Source organism: Copadichromis virginalis, linkage group LG19 (genome assembly GCF_057382275.1).
Source record: "Copadichromis virginalis isolate Kocher_CV1m ecotype Utaka linkage group LG19, C_Virginalis_male_GT1.1, whole genome shotgun sequence".
In the NCBI taxonomy this organism is placed as follows: domain Eukaryota; kingdom Metazoa; phylum Chordata; class Actinopteri; order Cichliformes; family Cichlidae; genus Copadichromis; species Copadichromis virginalis.
The window spans coordinates 17,045,980-17,067,162 of NC_140636.1; the positions used below are offsets into that span (position 1 = coordinate 17,045,980).

General features: G+C 39.1%; 1 protein-coding gene across 1 annotated transcript in view; it reads left to right on the forward strand.

Annotated features, from left to right (window-relative positions):
* The first annotated feature begins 14,069 nt into the window (after positions 1-14,069).
* syt14a (synaptotagmin XIVa) overlaps positions 14,070-21,183 on the forward strand; it is a 39,139-nt gene continuing 32,025 nt past the window's right edge. The window contains exon 1 of the mRNA XM_085441515.1: positions 14,070-14,094. The gene's annotated coding sequence lies outside the window, so the exon portion shown is untranslated. The remainder of the gene's footprint in view (positions 14,095-21,183) is intronic.

Consider the following 21,183-nt stretch of genomic DNA (forward strand, 5'->3'; position numbering starts at 1 on the left):
TTTTCTACCATATATTTGTCAGTCTGTGATTTTATTGTAATAGCTGCGCAGTGAACTGCGGCTAACAGACGCAGACGAGCGAGATTTCTTCCTGCAGAAACCTTGAGGCAGATACTTGATGCCCAAAGTGACAATAAAGGCAGTCAGTCATTTTTATATGAAAGGAATTAGCTGCTTTCACATAAAAATGACTGATGATGAACATTTTAGTATATCTGCATAGAAGCAAATGAATTAATATGGGTATGATAAACAAGCAGAGCAATTAAATGATCCCATTCTACCATTTTAGCCCCTATAATGTCTTGTGAACCAGAATAATTTATATTAACACAACAGATTTTAGATTCAGATGTGTCAGGATCTGAATAATATTAATATATATAATCTAATTAGTCATGTTAAGCGGACTAGCAAAACTCTGATAAGTAATAGAATTCCTGATCATATGATTCAGCCTGTATCCTCTCAGCTGTGTGTGGTATTTGTGCAGCAGACGTTCAGCTTCCTCCCCGAGCATCTCACGGACTGTACCACACCGTGGGTTCCCCCCTTTTCTCACCCTTGCAGTGGGCCGCTCCCCCTTCTTTACCGCCCACTTTGGTTGAAGCCAAAACAGAACATCATGGCGATTGATGGTAAGTAGGCCAATAACGGCTCTCCTCTCCTTTTAATTAACTTCAGCTAGAAATGATACGTGTCAGCGGTGATTTGCCTCTGCTTAAAAGTGTTCGTGAGCTCAGGAGATGAGTGCTTGGTTCGGCTGGAAGCAGTGAAAGTTGTTTTTCTAATTTTCTTTAAGGTGGTAATTTTCCTTTGCAGTGTGATAGAAGAGAGGCAGGAGGAAGCTGGAAGCGGCGCTTGCTCTGTTTGTAAAGGTGGTGCTGAAAGGAAAGCTCCACTCCGCTCTTTAAACTGCATGACATTCATTCAGACCGAGCGTGTGTGTGTGTGTGTGTGTGTGCGTGTGTGTGTTAATTTCACGGAACTCGAGCTGTCATTTGGTTTGCAGTCTCGCTGCTGCACGCCTGTGCTTTACAACTCGGAGCAGAGCTCACACAAACCACATTAACGCACTGTTAATGCGGATAATGAATGCGTGATTTCTATTCCAGTGTCCACCGTGTGCTTTTACTGCTCACCTTACTCCGATTATGTAACTTTGCAGGTTGTAAGCAGCTTTGGTGCTTAGTTTGTTTTATCACTTTGGATCCCATGCTCACATTGCTGCGATACATTAAATGTCACAGGAAGGCAGACATACCATAGCTTAATGATAGATTTTTATTATTTTTTTATTAATATAGAGTTCCCTTTTTTGTGTTGATAAGACAGAACCTTTTCTTTATCCTATCAAGTTATGGACCAGTACAGTGAAAAGCTAGAGTCTGCACTAAAGGTGCAATCCTACTAAGACCCGAACTCTTCCACGGCATGCATTTTTAATTTCTCTTTGATATTTGGGCATATTGGGGCCCGATGAATGTAAAAACAAAGAATTACCAGATTATTTCTTTTACCTTATTTTTGTTTTTAAGAAAAATGAGAGCCACATATGAGGATATTTGTTTAAAATTTTGATAGAACAGTAGCAGTATAATGTCCCCGTAAGTGGACATTATACTGTTGCTGGTAAGGAGGAAGGGCCAGGTATCCAGTGATTGTAAAGTTGTTGGTCCTGCCCCAGTCTTTCAGTCTGCATGCTGACGTGCCTGCGAGCATGGCATTTAATCCCAAATAATCTGGTTTCTTCCTGTTTTGTGAAGGTGCTGAATGCATAGGATGAAATATTGTATGAGTGTGTGCGGATGAGCATACAAGCCAGTGTTCTCCATTGTGGAGTCTTTACAGGAAGTTGCTGACATTTTTTAATTGCATTATTTGAAACAATTCTTTATAATTTTTTCAGCCTCAAACATAACAACATTTTTCCGCACTGACTCCCAGGCCAGTAGATCAGAGTTTTACTAGCCTCTAGTAAGTACAAATAAGCTCATTTAATTGCTTTACACACTGCTGGTTTAATCAGCACAAATATTTCAGTGGTGAAAATTCATTAAATTAAATTCCTATTCCAGTTTTAGACTTGTCCCTGCAGGCATCGCTGCTAAAAAGAGAGGTGGGCAACTGCTCTCAGCCTGCGGCAAAGTTTTTGTGTCAGATTTATACAACACTAAAAATGCAGTCATTTGTAAATCTGACAAACCCAGATTTTATCCAAAGTAAAACATAGAAATCAAATCAAACGACTGTGAAAATCTATCATTGTAAGAAAATTTGAATTTGAATTTTGTATCAGGCAAGAATGGGACACCTTTCTTCTCCCAAAAGTCCAGCAGGAGGTCTCCTCAGTTCCCAGACTGTCTTGAATGGTAAACATGGCCGGGCCCCAACTTTATTGAGACATGTTGCTGCCATCAAATTCAAAAATGATCTTTTTTTCCAGTCTAATCATTTGAAATGACTTTTAAGTTCTGCTGTGAATAAAATCTGGGTTCATGAGATTGTCAAATCATTGCATTTGGTTTTTATTGATATTTTACACAGCATCACAACATTTTGGAACCAACTTTTCACAGGCATGTTCCCAGGTGCAGCGGTGCTGAAAAACCCACACAGTCTATGAAATGCAGAGACAAATAAGTCAGTGTTAGTCCTTTTAAATTGATGTGTTCAGCATTTCATTGTGTGACTGTGTGAATATATGCTGGAGGATTGATTTCAGTTTAGTTAATTTAATATGTTTGATACAGTATCCTCTCCTGCTGTGTTTCCCTTTTGTTTAGTATGTAGAATATCAGAGTTGGGGATGGAAATTCAGAAATGTTGCCCACCTACCCGGGCAGTATCCAAGCTTATCGATTCTTGATTCTTTGCACAGTACACAGAAGATAAGAAGCCAGATGCTTTTTATCTTTCTACTATTAAACCTGTAAAAATAAACATATGTGGACCTACGTTTTTCAACACAGAAAACTGAGGCAACATAAAAACATCACTGATAATGGCACTGGTGTCATCTAAATCTTATTATCTTAGCATCTGAAACTGTAAAGTTATAAAGTTCTCGCTAGTCTTTGGAGGGAGGTGATAAAATAATAGGTCGTGAGGAATACAGGACAGCAGAGATCACCTCTAGAAAACAGCACAGTGACGTGAACTCCAGCTGTAATCTAGGCAAATAGACCATCCATTCTCTTTGGGCCTTCGGGCTCTGATCAGCACATAAAGTAAAGAAACACTTTAAGCGTGTGAGTCATTCATGTGTGATGGAAGAGCTAAATTTGCTGCTGCAGCTTTGTCTATCAGTTTGCTTTTTTTTGACTAAAATTTTAACAACAGGTTCAGACTTTAAACAAAACAGTCACGTGGATGAAACATGTCAGAAAACAATTAGTGGTCACTAAATATATTAGAAAGGCGTAGGTCACCGGCTCTGTTCTGCCACCATTATGCCTCCTCCTTCATGCCATCTGACATAGAGCTTTATTCAACCACACCCGTAACCTCAACTTCCTCACTAGCATTAGTCAGCAAAGTGCCGTTTCCTGAAGAGTAGTGGTTTGCTGGAGCTAGTCGGCCCCGCCGAGATTTATGGAGCAGCTGTGGGGCTGACTGACACCTGCAGCATCCAGGGATCGGTCTCTCGGCACCAGTGGGAGGCTGTGTTTCTGTCTGTACTTGTGATGTTAGGTTGGGTGAACGTCACGAGGTGTTGGAAAACACAAGTCGATTAATTTCAAGGCAACGAATTGAGCTGTGGGGAAGGCATTGTTTAGATCACAGCACATCATCTAATTTAAAGGGATATTTCTGATGAATAATTTACGAGCTTTTAAAAGGAGAATTAGTCTCTCTGTAAGAAACCACTTAAAACTGAGCCCCAACTAATGGACCAGATTAAACACCGGCCATGCTAATATTGCATGTGTCTTTTAGATGAACGTTTTCAGTAATCTCTGAAACTTGCGGCATTCGTGCTGTTTATCAAGTTACACGTGCACAATGTCAGCTACGTTTGCAGACTGGTGTTCAGACACCCGCGCAGACTGTTGTTACTTGTCTCTCCGCTCGCATTATGCAAGTTTTACTTTATATCACCAACAAACAGTCGCTCATTTTCTGCATCAAAGTGTACCAGTTTGCACAGCTGTCATCTACTTTTCAACCCTCCTCGGAGAGGACGTGTCAGCCGCCTGTTGGGACAGCAGCTCCAGCTAATGGCAGGAGATGGTGTAACATCTTAGAACTAAAAGGCAAGCAAGGCTGCTGTGCTTCAATAATATAGGAAAGATTTCTTCAACCAACTGTCATTTCTGGTGCAAGATAGTAGAGCAGTGTTTAAACTGCTGGTCGAGGAATGACGCACAACTCTTAATATCAAGATCACTGGCCAGTGAAACTCCTTCTGTGCTGTCAACACTTTTAATAATGTAGTGTATAAATCACTTTAAACCGCAAAGACATGCAAAGGATTTATTCTTGAATTAAATATTAGAAAAAGTGGTGAAAAAAACAAAACAAATTTAAATTTATTTTCAGTTAAATGTCTAAAAAGAAAAGAAACAAAGGGATATCAGCAACTTTACTTGGGCAGTCTGTCTGTGTGTATTAACACCTATCCAGGTATATTTTGCAGCTCACGTTAGCTTTTTATTTTAATGATTAATCACTGGGTAATTCTCTTTCTTGGCCTGCAGCTGACTGGCCTTACTGTTTCTCCTCTCGTGATCTGCATTAAGAAGGAGGGTCAGTCTAACCACGACCTGCTGCAGGTTGAGAACTGGTTCTTATGCTGCTCCATCAGTTTTACCAGAGCAAAGCAAAGATGCACATGTTGCACGTTGCAGACAAGAATCAGTTATTTTTAAATCTTTCATTTTAGAAAGCCTGTATGTATTCAGCTTCTCATACACCCATCTCTTCATCTATAAACACAATAGGAATCTGTGGGAAAAGCAGCAAATTCTCACATTTAAGAAGCCGGAGGGAATCAGTTTGCAGAAGCTTTTGCGCACTTGAATGGGAGATGAATTTAAAGAGGAAACTGGCAGGAACATTATAAGCATTGTTAATTTTTTCATTTTTAGCCCGAAGGCTTGAGTGAAGTGCGGCTCTCCAATTTCACCTACCTTGATGCCTAAAGGCTACTTTAGAGAGTACTGGGAGACTTTAATAATGTATTCAGTGACATTCAGCTTTGTCATCAGCTCTGTTTATTTTACTAATGCGCCGCTGAATCGCCTTAAATCACCATTATCAAAGCCTGCTGCTTCCCAAATGTTAGAGCTCCTAAAGCATCACTTTTGGACATGCCCGGCACGCTGTTTGTGAAAAGATCACTGAGCAGTTTAAAGGAGCTTGTGAAATTTTAAAAATCTCTGAAAGTAGTCTTTAATTTGCTTAAAAGGGACCAATTTTGCAGAAACCAAATGTTATGTCGACGGGCTCCACTGCATGCATCAGCTCCTGCAACAAGCTGTACTCAGATCGACTGGAAAATGGATTTCACATATCCTGGTTAAGTCCGGCTCTCTGGCTGGCAGATCGAAAGCGGGCAGCTCGCGTGCGTGCTGTTCTGTCTGCGCGGCGTGCATGAAGACTTGTCGAATCCTGAGCTAGAGCCAAGTGCAGAGTAGGCAGGCCAGGGTGTGTTGAGCTGTGGAAATATTATGTGTTAAGTGGAGCTCTACGTGCTGACATTTAGACTTCCAAATCGAAGTGAAATCCCTGCCAGGTCACTTTGCTTCTGGCACCTTTTTTCCACCGGTTTTGCCAGTTTGAAATATACGACTGTTCCATATGTCATTTTAGATCTGATAGACAAAACATCTGAAAACATTAGGCCCGTGCTTCCTCTGGACTGGAGACTCCATCTCCATTTTCCTCTCCATCTTCATGACATGCCACTGTTTGTTATTGCAGAGCGAGAAACAGGATGTGAGGCGATGATTGCCAGTATCTGCCGACCATTTGAGATGAAACAAGCTGTGAGACAGTGTAGCTGGAAAAGAGCACATGCTCCTTGGAAAGCAGTTATTATTGTTAATTCATTATATGATGCTCCAATTAAAGTTCATCCCATATTTTTAGAAAAAACTGGATGAACTGACCACGTGAGGTGTTGCATGCAGTGAGAAACCTGTGGACAATTTTCACCTGTTGATTTGCTTTAGCTGTTTTTGCTAATTGGTTTGTTTTCAGGTCAACTTTAAGATGCAGTGTTTAAATCTAACGGCACGAGGATTTCTGTTGTCTCCACGAAACATTTGAACAAATCTCTGGTTAACACAACTCAGCATTACCTGCTAAAAATATCTCCCCCAACAGCTGGTAGAGTCCAAAATGAAGTTTTTTGGTCCATATTAACATAATAGCATCACACAGATACTGCACATTTGTCAGGTGCTCATCCATGATGAAAAACACTCAGACCAGTCCATCTGGCACCACATTCAAAGTTACTTAAAGGAGCAGTCCCCAACCCTCGGGCCATGGACTGGTCCCGGTCTGTGAGTCGTTGCGAGAGTTGAGGCTCGGGTTGACATTTATGGTTTTCAGGGTTTTTATTGTTTGTTTGTTTTTTAAATCGTTTTTATCATTAACTCAGGTTCCCTGGGTCTTTTCCTGTGCATCATGAATAAATGTTCATTTTTTTTTTTTTTTTTTGGGTATCAGCACTGGTTTTATTTTGTTGTATTTATCTGCAACACTTTAAAGGCCGGTCCGTGAAAATATTGTTGGACAAAAACCGGTCCGTGGTGCAAAAAAGTTTGGGGACTGCTGACTAAAGTACTTTTTTTTTCCTCCTGAAAAGAAGGAGGAGAGGGACCTGCTTTGAACTTCAGCAGATCATGTTGACCAAATCTACATGCCTAAATTATCTGATCAGCTGCCATGTGATTGGCTGATCGGATATTTGCGTTGAAGCAGTTGAATGGTGTACTGACTGAAGTGGCCAGAGAATATGTTTATCTACCTATTTTCAGAGGTGGGAAAAAGAAAACATCACCTAAACTGCCAGCTCAATTGACCGAGCAAAGACGTTGTATTAATGTTAAATTGTCATCTTCACTGTTGGAGTATTCAGCATTATATATTTGAACTTTGATGGTGACTGATTTTGTCATTTATGGTACGTAAACAAAAGTTAAAATTGTTAATGAGCTAACAGAAATAGTCTATCTGGACTGAGACAGGCTGACAGGAACCTGAAAGGACTTTCTGTTAAATCTGTTTAACAGATTAACTAAATTAAACTCACTGGTTTGATTAAGAACACTGTCAGGTGTCATTATCAGCTTCCAAGACTTGATTAATCCTGGACTAAAAGGAAAGACACTGAAGGCTTCCACAGAAAAACTTTGACTTATTTATATTGTAAGATGAAGATGAAATGTGGACACAGACCTCACTCTTCTGCGTGGTTTCAGACTCTTGTCTTTAACTGTTTATCTCTCGCAGGATGGGAAGCTTTTAATGAGCAAGCAGGTTTTTTCCAGAGTGTATGTTTCCCTTGGACGCGCTCATGTGGTCCATGTGTTTTACCCGCTGGCACAACAAAGATACAAAGATGAATCAACAATGCTTTTGCTGTATATTTGATTTTCCTGCCATTTCAGCGCTTGTTATCCATTTGAGGCAGACTGAGGGATTTGTTACTGGGAGGATTTTGTGCAGTTTAGCGACTGATTGGCTGTCCACTTGGCATAGGACCAACGAGGGAGGCTGGCAAAAAAATAAAACCGATTATAAGCAAGTAGAGCAAATGTTAATTCATAGCTCATTGTGACATCGACAGACTTTGTTCCAGCAGCAACATCCAGAGACAGATTGAGGTTTAAATATAACAGCTGTGGGCTGATTTGGAGATAATTGTCTGTCATCTTAATTTCATGTTCAAGCTATTAACATCTTATGAGTGACGCTAAATTAGGCAAATCAGGTCTAAAAATAAAGAATCAACTTTAGTATGTTTAAAGAAATGTTTCCATCCGCTGGGATGCTACTGTATTAAAAAGCTGTGATTTCACACCGGGAAGGAAATCCAGTTCAGCAGACCATGCTGTGGAGATGTAGGTATGAAGGAAACTGGTGCTGCTTTGCCATCTTAGAGCTGAGCTGTTGGTAAAGTAGGCTAATCTTTATTATACTGTATCAACCTGAACTCATCGCAGCACATGTTTCATGAACAGCCTGATGTGGTACGACTTTCCCTCCTGGAGCTTCAAGAAAGACATTTAGTGATTTTCCTGCACGTGGCTCAGTTCCCTATGTACACTCAGTTGTACTCGCCTATTTTTGGCTATTTGTTTAATATAATTTATTAATAAACGAACCGAAAGAGTCATTCAGCATTTTTTCACATACACATTAAAAAGTCAGGGGATTTCTGGTGAATAAAAAGAAAATAACCTTCTTGCTACTTGTTTAATTCAAACATTTTTGTATCAGGCATACCAAATATAACTTTGATTGTTAACAAGAGAAACACAACAAGTTTGTCTCCCTGAGTTTTCTTTTCATAACACTTCCTTTTCTGCACCGACCTCAAACAAGAAAAATTATCTGTCCGTTTTTGTTTTAGCTGAACTTTCTGTGCTGCAGCCTGAGTTCATCCATCTCTCCTGGCCAGACACGTACGCCTCGGCAGCCTGATTACAGGAGGCAGGTCGAGGAGATTCCTTAAAAAATCTGGGACAAACTCTATAAATGCTCCCAGTCTGGCCCCAGACGTCTGAATGAGGAAAGACTGGGAAGCCACAGACTTCACCTTGATTTAGTTTGCAGTAGCAAGACATGCTCCCTGGTGAAAGAAGGGGGATAAACAAGAACCTCAATCTTCATGCCGTGTTTTAATGACAGCGGGCAACTTGTTTGGAAATCATGTGATCATGCGAGCTTCTATGTAATGACAAAAGCCTGTCTGTCCTTTTACATCATCAGCACACCAGTAAAGTTACTGCATAAATCTGATTTTTTCTTCTCATTTCTGAATTGTAATATTAAAAGTGAAGTTTACACACTGAAGCTTATCTGGAGTCTCTTATCTTCACATACGTCTGATTGTATGTGAAGAACTGGGGAGGAATTTTCTTCAAAAACTCTGTAGCTACATCATCCATCGTTTATATTGTCGACTGTGCTTGTCATGAGTTGCGACAGGAAAAGGGAGATAATAAACGGACTGGTAGCCTGTTAATATGCTGCTCTGGTTTTTTTGCTTGTACTGAATAAGTGCTGTTGGACTACAACCCAAATTCACACACATTGATGCGGAGCTTTATCGAAGCTTTAAAGTCACTTTTAATGTATCACAGAAACACTGAAACACCAGTGGATTCCTGTAATCTGCTTTGTAGTTGGTTGGTAAAGGTTTTGCTTTGTCATGGAGAGACTAGTCAGTTTTGTGACATGAGCATTGGAATGCAACAATGCCAACTGAAATGGCTGTTTCAAGTTTTTATCAGCTGAATATTTGGCTGGTAGCGCGATACGAGCAACCAGCACTGCGGACTGGCAACGGGGAAAATGTTATTTTTGACAAACATGAAGTCTGTGTGTGTTTATTGTGTTTGTGTGTTTGTGTGTGAGATGAGTGAAGGAGGAATGAAAAAGGAGCATCCTCCCACACACAGCTGCCAAATCGAACAGCAGATCCGTCCTCGGCTGCTTGTTTGGCAAGAAAGATTTCAGGCGCTTTCTTAACTTTCTTAAGAAGCTGTGTTTACATGCAGTAACTATCTGTCACACACCGGCTCAGGTCTTCAGGTTTTATCAGGTTTTCTGTGGCATTGGGTTAATGGATTGATAGCACTTCCTGAGGCTGTTTGAGCAGCGATGAGTTGCTTTCATGTTCACGGAAAACTGATGGTGGTGCTAATGATGCTGCGTGTTAGCTGTAACAGTGTGAGAGCTGGATGTGGCCATGTTAGGAAGCCTGAGGTCTTTACTGTGAATCGATTTCAACATAGCCAGGTTATCTCGATGCTATCTGAATTTACTTACCATTCAATAGTCAAAGCGTTTATTGTCATGTGTGCACAGAAAAAGCATTTCTCTGTACAATGAACAAATAGATAAAATACAAATAGCATGGATAAATAAATGGAGACCAAAAAAATTGAATTTGAAAATAGATTTATGTGCAAAACAATGGCAATCAAAATAAGTGGTGACACTGTTCATAACTTCCCTTCAACTCATTCATGTCACCTAAAAGGTAAACCTGTTTCTCCATCACCTGTTCAGCTCTGATGATTCAGTAAGGACATCTCCTGGTTTCATCTTCATGTTTCCCTCTCACCACATATCCAAACCGACATAATGATCAGCAGCTTTTACAGCTGTGGCTCCAGCAAACATCAGCTGATACTAGAAATTAATATTAAATAAATTCTAACAACAGCTGATCAAGCTTAAACGTGCTGCTGTTGTTTACCGCGACATCCGCTGGTTTCCTCTTTCTGGCGCAAAGTGGGCGATAAACAAACAAGAGAGAAAAGCCGATCAGCTGATCACTGATCACTTTCATGATTGAATGAGAGAAGAAGAGGCAGCTGTGCTCATAAAGACGCAGAATAAATCCAGCTTTGTGTCTTTTTTCATTGTAGCTGAAGTCCGGGACAAACTGTGTTCCTTTTCACCTCGATACGAAACGTGTAATATTTTCTCTGAATACGAGACGATTCCGTTTTTTAGGGGACGGGTCACGGTTGGCAACTCTACTAACTAACCTTATGAATAAAATAAAGTTCACTATCAGTAAAATCATAGCACCCACCAAGCTGTATAGAAACTCCGTCATGCTAGCCAGTACACAGTACGAGTTATTGTAACTGACGGTAAAAAGTCAGCAAAACGAAAATAAACTCCACCTAAACTTGGTTTATATCTGACCCAGATAGACTGCAGGTCATAACTTCTTACATGAAGTTCAGTTCACCTGACATTCGGACCGGCGGCTGCCTTGGGTCTCTCCTCCTCCTGCCTCCCCTCTCCCTCATCCACCTGGCCTCTTGTGGCAGCTCCGCCATAGCCACCACCAAACAACCAATCCACCACCTCTCATTGTTTATACTGTTATAAAAAAAATTAAAAATGAAACAAATCATTGGCGCATAAAAACGAAAAATCACCATCGGCCCACCGGCCAGTCCAGCTATGGTAGTAATATATAAATACACTTGTTTTTGACCTGGCGAGCTTTGACTCTGACCCTCTGCTGGCCATCAAAGGGAAGGCAGGTTTAAGGTAATTCAATGTTGGCCTCTCTCTTGACCTCTCTGTTTAGAGAGGACCTGGCGTCCACATATGTGGACATCACATTTTGGGTTGTCTAGACCAAAATACTAAATTTTGCTCTACAAGGGCCTGATATCCACTTAGGAGGACATTATACTGCCACTGTTCTATCGAGATTTACAACGAATGGCGTCTTATTTGGATCTCATTTTTCTCAGAAACAAAAAACATTAAAAAAACAAAGAACTTTTACTTTTGTACACTTTTATATTTTATAATTTTGGCATCCCATTTTAAAGTAGCCTTTTTTCTCATTTGTTGGATTTAATTTGATACGCTTTGATAGTTTCACATCTTTTTCTTTTTTTTCACTGACAAACCGACCTGGACCTTCCACCGTTTCATTGTTAGCTTGGTACAAGTAATGCTCTGAAGTAAAGGTCTAGATTCTTTGGCTTTACGCTGCTGTGATGCCTTTTGTTTCAGTGCTTTCAGCCTTTTGTTGCCTTTGTTCAGCCCTGTACAAACCACTACACTGTCTGAATTCAGCCAGAGCTGCTCAACCTGTAGGCAGATCCCAGAGGCAGCCGTTGAGCTCAGAGACCGGGAGGCCCTCACAAGTGTGAGTAATAGTTCTGAATTACAGTCACCGTCTGAAAGGCCGTCTGCGGCAGAAAGCTGCTGTGAACTCTCTGTAAAGAGTTTGAAAAACAGTGACTGGGTGTCTACCTCATGATATACTGAAGCTTAGGTGGGTGCCCACTGCTGAGCTCAACGTGGAGCTGCCATCCATCGAGTCCGGCCCGCTGGGCTGACAGAGTGTTGATAAAACTCAGACCCACAGAGAACGTCAGCGGCTGAACTGTTGTCTGATGCCAGACTTTCAGATCAAACTCCCTTAACTATTTGTTTGGTTGTTCCCATTTTTATTATGATTGAATAACAGCATGAGATACTGTATTGTTTATGCAACAATCAAACTGTGATACACGAGTGTGTGGTTTATTCCAGGATATGCAGAGGGATTAAAAGACACCCTGTGCTTCCAGTTTTTTTTCTCATGGATAAGGATCAGTGGTGCTTTGTGCAGTCAGATCCATTTTCAATCCATGTTTAGTGAGCCAGCGAGCTGCAGTCAGATGGATTTAAGGATGTTTTAAAATGTTGAGCCTTTGTTTTGCACAAAGATACACAGTTAAATATCTTACATTCTTATGTTGTGGGCTTTTTAAATGTCAGAGGGGCTGCAGACTGACTGCATGTATACTCAGGTTTGGCTTTGAAGGTGATTCCTTACAGGTTTAATGCTCCCTAAAAGAAAAGTCTTTAGAGTTTTGTTGTAAGCGAACATCTTAAACCACTGCACATTTCTAATGTTGTTTTAATATTCAGTTAGTATGTTAAAGTTTGTATAAGTAAGGACGTAATGATGAGTAATGATGATTGATTTTTTTAGCGACTGAAATAAATAAAGGAATAAATAATTTATATTATGGCTGAAATGTAAGAAAAATGCTAATGCAGTCATGAAATCAAACCAAGTTTATTCTCCAATTGGTGTTTTCAAAATGTTAAGCACTGTCCCTTCCACTGTGACCCCTCAGCACAGGTATTTAAACTGGTATTTTTTTCTCTTAAACTCTTCACTAAAGGTGCAATCATACCCAAAAATAAAAAATAAAAAATCATGTTACATCTCGGAAAACTCGTGTTGGAAATAACTGATTGTTAGAGGCTGAAAATGTACGCAAGTAAAAGCTTGATAATTATTATAATTCATTATTCACATTTCATTTCAGAAGATTTTTTTATTGAATGATGATACACAGTGAATGTTTATCATGAAGGATGGTAAACAATGAAAGGATGACATATGTGTTTAGACACTGAAAGCTGGTAGGTTATAATGATGAACCAGGGAACCAGTGAAAAGTACTCTGCAGCACACTTAGCTTAGCATAAAGTCTGGAAGCAAAAAAACAATTTCTACCCATATAAATTAAATGAACGATAAATATTGTGTTAATTAAAGATAGAGCTGGGCTGGAATAGTTTGTCCACTTTAAGGATTCGTGCTAACCCTTCTCCTAGTTTTGAACAGTTGTTACATATTTATTCATTTCTTTTCAGTTCTTGTGTTATTTTCTGTGCTTTGCCTGTTCAGAGTGAGACTGTGCAGGTAAAGTAGATGATTCAACTCTGGGCAATGTGCTGTAAGCTCCACACATGTATGCACACCACACACTTGTGGTATGCACATAAGAAACACAAACCATGCACATTGCGTACAAAAATAATAATAATGTAAATACTGCGAATCCATGTACATGTTGTAATTACTCTAAAGGCTGCTCTTGTATCAGTGTAAATGACCCTGCTACAAGTGTATGTGTATATATATGTTGTGTGTATATTTTGTATATACATACGCATACTGTTTGGACTTTGGATTAGATGGCAAACTTTCATTGTTTTTAGTAATGTACTTTTCAATGACAGTCTGACTGAATGTAGCTTAATTTAAAAGGTAGTGAAGTTAAGCTGAAGCTCACATAACCAGCTATTGTGCATAATTGTGCAATAAAACTTTAATAAATGCAAGAAGGATGTTTCTGTGTTAATCGTCCACATCCAGCTGTCACCATCCAGTCACTGTCTGTGTCTTCTATCCGTGTTATTCCTGTCCTTCTGTGGAAGTGTGTCCAAATGCGTCTCAACATATTTAAATGTGCGGCTGTGATGTTTTTGTCTTGTGTTCCCTCCATCGCGGCGTGGCTCATTGAAACTGCATTGTCTTTCCAGGTGGCGAGCGTAACTGTGGAGTACATGAGCTGATCTGCGTCAGAAAAGGTAGGGCAGATCAGAGCTCTGGGAGGTTGACCTTTGACCCATGCACTGCACCTCCCCCTCCACCTGTCTGATCATTTATCACCACTGAAAAACATCTGTGTGTTTGTTTCTGGCTGTTTTGAGTCGCGTTTATTGTTGGTCTGCTGTACTCTTTCGTTCTGTGTGCTCACTGCTTGTTCATGGTGTTTGTAAAGCTTGTAAAAGGTGATCAGTTAGAATTATCTGATGTTGCATCTGTGATGTATAAACGCTTGTGACACAAGAAGTCGCCTTTTTATTTCTATAAAAGAATTCTTTTTTTTAACAGGTATGTTTGTGTTTGTCATAGTTAGCGTTTCCTTTATGTATGCCCAAGTTTCTAAGATGCTCCAATGTCATGATTTATGGTTTTACAGTATGCTAGCATCGTTTTGACACTGAACTAGATAAACTGTTGTCATGGCAGCCACACAGCAGTCATGATGTCACTTTTGCTGCGTGCTTTCATTTGTGATGGTAGCAATTTGCAGCCAGCTTTATTTCAAATGCAGTGAACAAAAATAATGCTTGCAGAGCTGTAGCATTTTAAACATTTGATGTGTTTGCAAAGGTTAAAGCTAAAAGCTAAAATGAGATACCCAATTATGGAATAATTACCTATAAATTATAACATCCGCTTGTTGCTCTGATAACAGAAGCATTTAAATTCCATTTTTATTTAACGAATTAATTTTTTTTTTAAATATGCATGACAGATTTTTTTAATTAAATAATTAAAGCATTGAAAAAAACAATTCGCCCTTCCAGTACTCCAAGATGCCACGATAGGTTTACTTCTATTTCATATTAAGCAGTCAGCTGGTCACTCAGAAGTTCAGCTTTACCTCTAGTTAACACTTTGTTTTCATTGATCTAACACAGTTATTCACCGTAATATCACAAACAGATTGTATGTAATTGCAAACTTGACAATATTCAATTCCAAATTGATAGCAGACTGGCTCCATCTTATTTCCATTTTATTGCTGTCTCAGTGCACTAAAGCATTTTATTGTATGGGGAATGAAATGTTTAGAATAAATGCAAATAATGCTTAATTAGAATCCAAAAAATAATGTTTTGTTAAGCAACAACTATTAGATGGGATTTCAATGATACCAGATAACAAGTTACTGTAATTACATAATTGCATGTAAGGAAACACCAAAGTTAATGTTATTATAAAGTTATTACAAATTCGTTTTCTGTTCTCTGTTCTGTTTGTCTAAAGAATTTCAGTAATGAAATTGGGCGATTATTAATGTAATCAGGGAAGTCTTCATGTGGCGAGCAATTTTAATAATCTGAAATATTTTATTTACCATGTTGGTAAAGAAGTGGCAAAAAGTCCTTGTAAAACTCTACGGTATTCAAGCGCAGGGATTTATTGTTCAGCATCTGGTGGGTGTAACCACAAGCTTTTCTTTGTTTATCTGCAGTGAGTGGTTTCTTTAAATGTAACTCACCGAAGGGAGCTACGAAACGTCAGAGCAGTGTCAGACGATAATATAAAAGTACATATATGTCGTTACACTGACTACATCATGCGTACATAAAAAATGGGAGGCAGGCCATGAAGGTTTGAGTGAAAGTATGTGTGTATTTGTTTATGACAGAATATGATGGGACATAAAAACAGCTTCTTGAACATTAGTTTAGATTTAGTGTTGGATGGTTCAGGCTTTCAGAGATTTAGGAGGAGAACGTCAGGGTTCCCCTGTATTTTTTAGAAACAAATAATAACGGATAAGGAATAAGATGAGTTTGTAGCTGCCCAGTTTTACTCATATTTTTCTATAATTTTCATTATTAGAAAATAAAAACACTGTAGTTTGTATTCTGTAATCAAAGTTCTTGAACCAGTATTGTGCTGTAGTTATCAAAACAACAAATTACTACTTCTGCATTAATATCTTATTTGCATATGAAGAGCTTCTTTTCTTTTTTAATAATGCTTCAATGTGCTGCTTCACTTTAATTGCATTGGAAAGGTTGTTGTTGTTCTTATTAAAGGTTATTATCACTGAATGAAAATCATATTTCAAAAATATAAATTAAGGCACTTAATTTGTTGTTTAACGAATTCATCTTTTAGAGCCAAACCTCTACATGCGTCTTTTAGCGCATTTTCCACACAAGTCTTGACGTCCAGGAGACGGTTTCACAATCAGTAAGGAAGCAACCGGAAACATTAGAAATGATGAAAGCAGAGTTTGAAATGAAACTCTGAACAAACTGATAAATGAGACTTCACCCATTTAAATGTCACCTGATACCATTTGCATCTTCTTGGTGGTTCTGTGAACATCATGGCTTTTGCCAACAAAGGGAAGTGACATTTAAAGGTTGGATATGACCTTTATAGTAATAGAAATCCTCACACTTGTGTCTTGGAAGAGGCTAAGGATTTAGCAGGGTGATACGTATGCTATCTACTAAGAGCTTTCACTGGATATATTTCTCTCATTTTTTATCCTTATATAACAAAGACATCAATTGATTTGGTGAAGAATATCGGAAGTGAGAGGATGTTGCAGGAAAAAAAAGAGAGAGGTGTGCACAGTGTTGCCTGAGGAAGCTCCTAAAGATCGATTACTTGGAGCCAAGAAGTGTGAAGGCTGTTTTTGTCTTTTTTGGGTTACCTAAAAGAAATCCAGGATGCTTATACCCTCCAATGCGTGGTTAACCTTAGTAATTATTTTTCACTGTCATATATTAATAACAAATCCTGCTCCTAGTCATTTCTCGGTGAGCAGACATGGTTTGTTTTCGATGCAGCTCATATATTGACGTTCCTGACTTGCCAGATTTTTTATTTATTTTTTTATTTTTTTGCATTTTTACACACTAATAAATCAAGTTAACTAGAAGAGCTGTAACTTGGCATGTTCAGTGAAAGTACCGAGTACTTCTCTTTTACCACAGCATACTCATGTTCATAAAGAAAGTATTTCAAACTAAAAAATAAATATGCACAAGTGATTGCAGAAGGTCCTGATCATGATGGAGGGGGCAGCTGAGTGGTCTGCTTGTAGAACTGTGTGTGTGTGTGTGTGTGTGTGTGTGTGTGTGCGTGGGTTTAATGTGGGTTTAATCCATTTGTTTGAAACTACCACAGGTGTATGTGTTGTGTGTTTGCATGTGTGTGGCTACTCTGTGGGTAATGTGCTTCAGAGTATGTGTGGGAGTTTGCATGGGAGCGCTGAGAGTGCTTATGAGCTGCCTGTGGAGTGTGTGGGTGTCTATGTGGATTTGAGGAGGTTTGGTTCTTGATGACAGTTGGCATGTGGACAGATCCGACTTTATCCAGCAATGTCCTCTTCCTCCTCCTGGAGCATCACGTGAGATGTAGTTCATCAACTGTGTCCTTTTAGAAAACCTGACATTGTAAAATGAAAGCCGAGGACGCCTCTGGCTCTTGCTGTCATTGCATTGAATGTTAAACTATTAAAAGGCTTTTCTGGTTGTAATTCTTGGTTCCCACTGGTGTGAAATGTTGGCAGCTACAGGAGTTTTATTTTAGACGAACATGAAAACTGTTGGATCTCCCCAACCAGGGAGGTGGTTGTCATCTTTTAACTGTTTTTTGAGGAGTTGAAGCCAATTGCTTTTCTTACACTGATTAAAGCGAAATGCAATTTTCATTGTGCCTTTTCTTTTGCATTCACCAGTGACTGGAGAATCAATTTTTAATTAAATCTAATTAAATCTCTGAATTACTGCTGATACGGAGTACCCATCCAATACCAGAATTAAATTGAGCTTTACTCCTCACTCTGAGAAGGATAATGGGAGCCATTCAGTTTTGCCTGAGGCAACATGAGGCATGACTTAAACATTTCACACGACAAAATGTTAAATATGTGCATTACTCGTAAAACCTAATTTAGTTATTTTAGTAAAGCAGGATCAAGAAAAGTAAAAGAAAAACATTTTGCTCCACTCGTCACCAAAGATGGGCAGTAACGCGTTACTGTAATCTGATTACTTTTTTCAAGTAACGAGTAAAGTAAGGGATTACTATTGCAAAAACGGTAATTAGATTACCATTACTTTCCCGTTACTAAAACCGTGATTTTTTGCGAGAATGTCTCATGACAGTGACGTAAGCGAGTGCGCCGTTAGTGACAACAGCTGTCTGCAGATCAACAATGGATCACATATCGATTGTGGGAGAGAGTATGAGCGTGCAGCGTTTAAAGCGTGGAAGTACTGACCTTACTTTGAGTTTGATTCCATAAAAAGTGACAAAAACATTAGTGTCCGTTGTGCGTGGGAAGAAAACTTCTTTTTACAGCGAAAAAAACCCTTAAACTTCCAAACAAGCACCGAGTAGCTACGACATAATGGGAAACTCACAGAGAAAGTCGCGGATTCTTCAACTGACCGCGGCACACCTGCACCAGGGTAAACCTCCGCCTGCCCCACTCCTGCTTTACAGGTGAAAAAGCAACAGGACCGCTGAGTCTTTGACTTTATTTATTTTCTGCTGTGTTTTACTTGCATCTATTTGAAAGAGTGAGTGTAAACACAAAAAACATTTTATTTTATGTGCTGGAATGTGCAGAAAATAGGTTTAAATGTTAAACTAATTTATTCAACTCAGAGAATGTTGCATATAATTAAATTTTTGCTTGATGCATAAAGTTAAAAGATTAAAACTAATAAAACAAGTTTAAAAAAGAGACTTTTCCATTTGATTACATTTTGTATGATGGATTATGTAGAAAAAGTAGAATTGGGCTGAAGGATCTATCGCTTTATCACCTCTTCAGGTTGTAAATCGTGTTTTTAAAAAGTAACTAAGTAATTAATTACTTTTGAAAATAAGTAATCAGTAAAGTAACGGGATTACTTTTTGGGGGAAGTAATCAGTAATTAGTTACTGATTACTTTTTTCAAGTAACTTGACCAACACTGCTCGTCACACAGAAGGAGCTCTACTTTGAGCTGTTGGAGAGGGAGGACTAACTCAAACACACGCTTGTTACAACTCAGACGTTGTACCTTAAAGCTGATTGGCTACCGCAGCAGAAGACCACACTGGATGCCACTTCTGTCATATGGGAACAGACACAGGAACTGAGAGTACATCTCACTCAGGCTCAACAAAAATGGACAGTAGATGAATGATTTGATCAGAAATCTGGCATCTCTTAGTACCAACTGAGCTTCATTTAAATGCGACAGTGTACCTGAGTAATTCTCCTAACCATATCCATCTCTTTATGACCAAACATTATGTATTTTCTGATGGCAATTTAATGCACCAGCCAAGTTCTAATCATCTCAATTTGGTTTCTTATACATAGCAATGAAGACACTGCACTCAAATGGCCTCCATAGGCATCAGGTCTCAATACAATAAAGCACCTTTGGGATGTGGTAGAATCGGGGGGGTCACATAATGGATGTGTTGCCTATAAATCTGCATGCTGTCATGATAGCTGCTAATCTATGCCATTAAGGAATAATACAGCTCTGAGGGTAAAATTCAATTCAATTTTATTTATACAGCGCCAAATCACAACAACAGTCGCCTCAAGGAAAAACTTTTGACAGGAAGAAACTTCCAGCAGAACCAGGCTCAGGGAGGGGCGGGGCCATCTGCTGTGACCGGTTGGGGAGAGAGAAGGAAGACAGGATAAAGACATGCTGTGGAAGAGAGACAGAGATTAATAACAAGTATGATTCAGTGCAGAGAGGTCTATTAAAACCATCTGAAGAGGTCTGACGGTGTACCTGATGAAGTGGCTGGTTGTATATACATATATGTAGCTAATGAATTCATTATCAGAACGATATTCGATCCAAATATAGAATCACAGGATTTCTCTTCTTTTGTAAACATGTAAGGGAGCACAGCTGTGGGTGAGCCTGTGACCCACAAAGTGTTGCAGTATTTATATATTTGCAGCATTATAATCTGTGGTGTCATTTCTGGGGGGGGGGATCACTATTAAGAGGTTTTATTTTCCATTAACAGAGACATCTGTTAATTGCATAAAATCTTTCTCAGTTTGTGAAAACTGCACATACAAGTTTTTGTATTTTTCTGATACTCATATTTCTCTAAATTTAATTAGGAATTTAATCCTGAACTGATTTCATTGATCTGTTGCCATGAGGAGGAAAGTATGAGTTATGCTGCAGGAAATGCCAAATATGTGTATTTTCTAAAGTACTTGGTTGTTAATTCACTTCACACATTAATTTTCAAAAAGTGGCTCTTTTTAAAGGTGTTCGGTACATTTTATAGCTGTTACAGGGTTCCTTTCCCACATAATTGTTCTCTGTGCTTCTTGTGTAACACAGTCGGTTATTGTTTAATCGTCCGGTGAGTCATCAGTCAGTCCCACACACGGGGCTATTCTCAGTATTTTAATGGAATCTGGCTTATTTGGTGAAGTAAGTCCAACAGGAAAATGATAAATGATGTTAGACAGCTTATACCACACAGCACCCACACTTTCACACAGCACCAGTTTTGCTGTGGAATTAAAAAAACATTTTCTTTGATGAAATATTTTGTTTTGTTTTTTAGCAGATGAAAGAAGTATGATGCAGTTTATGTGTAGATAAAATAAAAATATATAGTAGTTTGAAGTCAGGAGTGAAACTCACTGTAGATCTCCACGATTTAATATTCTTTTCCCTGTTTGAGGCATTTGGGGAATTATACAGAGCAGGATCCATCTGTGCTGTGAATAATTCAGTCAACAGTGAGAAGCTGGTACAGTGTGAGCAGACAGACATTCCCATGAGAGAACGCCTCCTGCTCCCTTAGCGCCGTGCGACCAGACACTGAAAGCTACCAACAATAATCGGCTCATTACAGACAAAGAGGACAACAAAATTAAAATCTGCCAAATTTCCTGGCATGCACACATGTTTTAAGGCTAACAGACGAGTATCAGGTGGAAATAAGCACACGGCAGGTTATGTAACTGTCTTCTGCTTCTTTAGATGTGAAAGAGTCTGGTTGTTTTGTGTAGCAGTCTTGTTGTTAAAGCAACAATTACTTAAGCTTAACTGGGACGATGTTATGCGTAAAATAAGCTCCAGATCTGT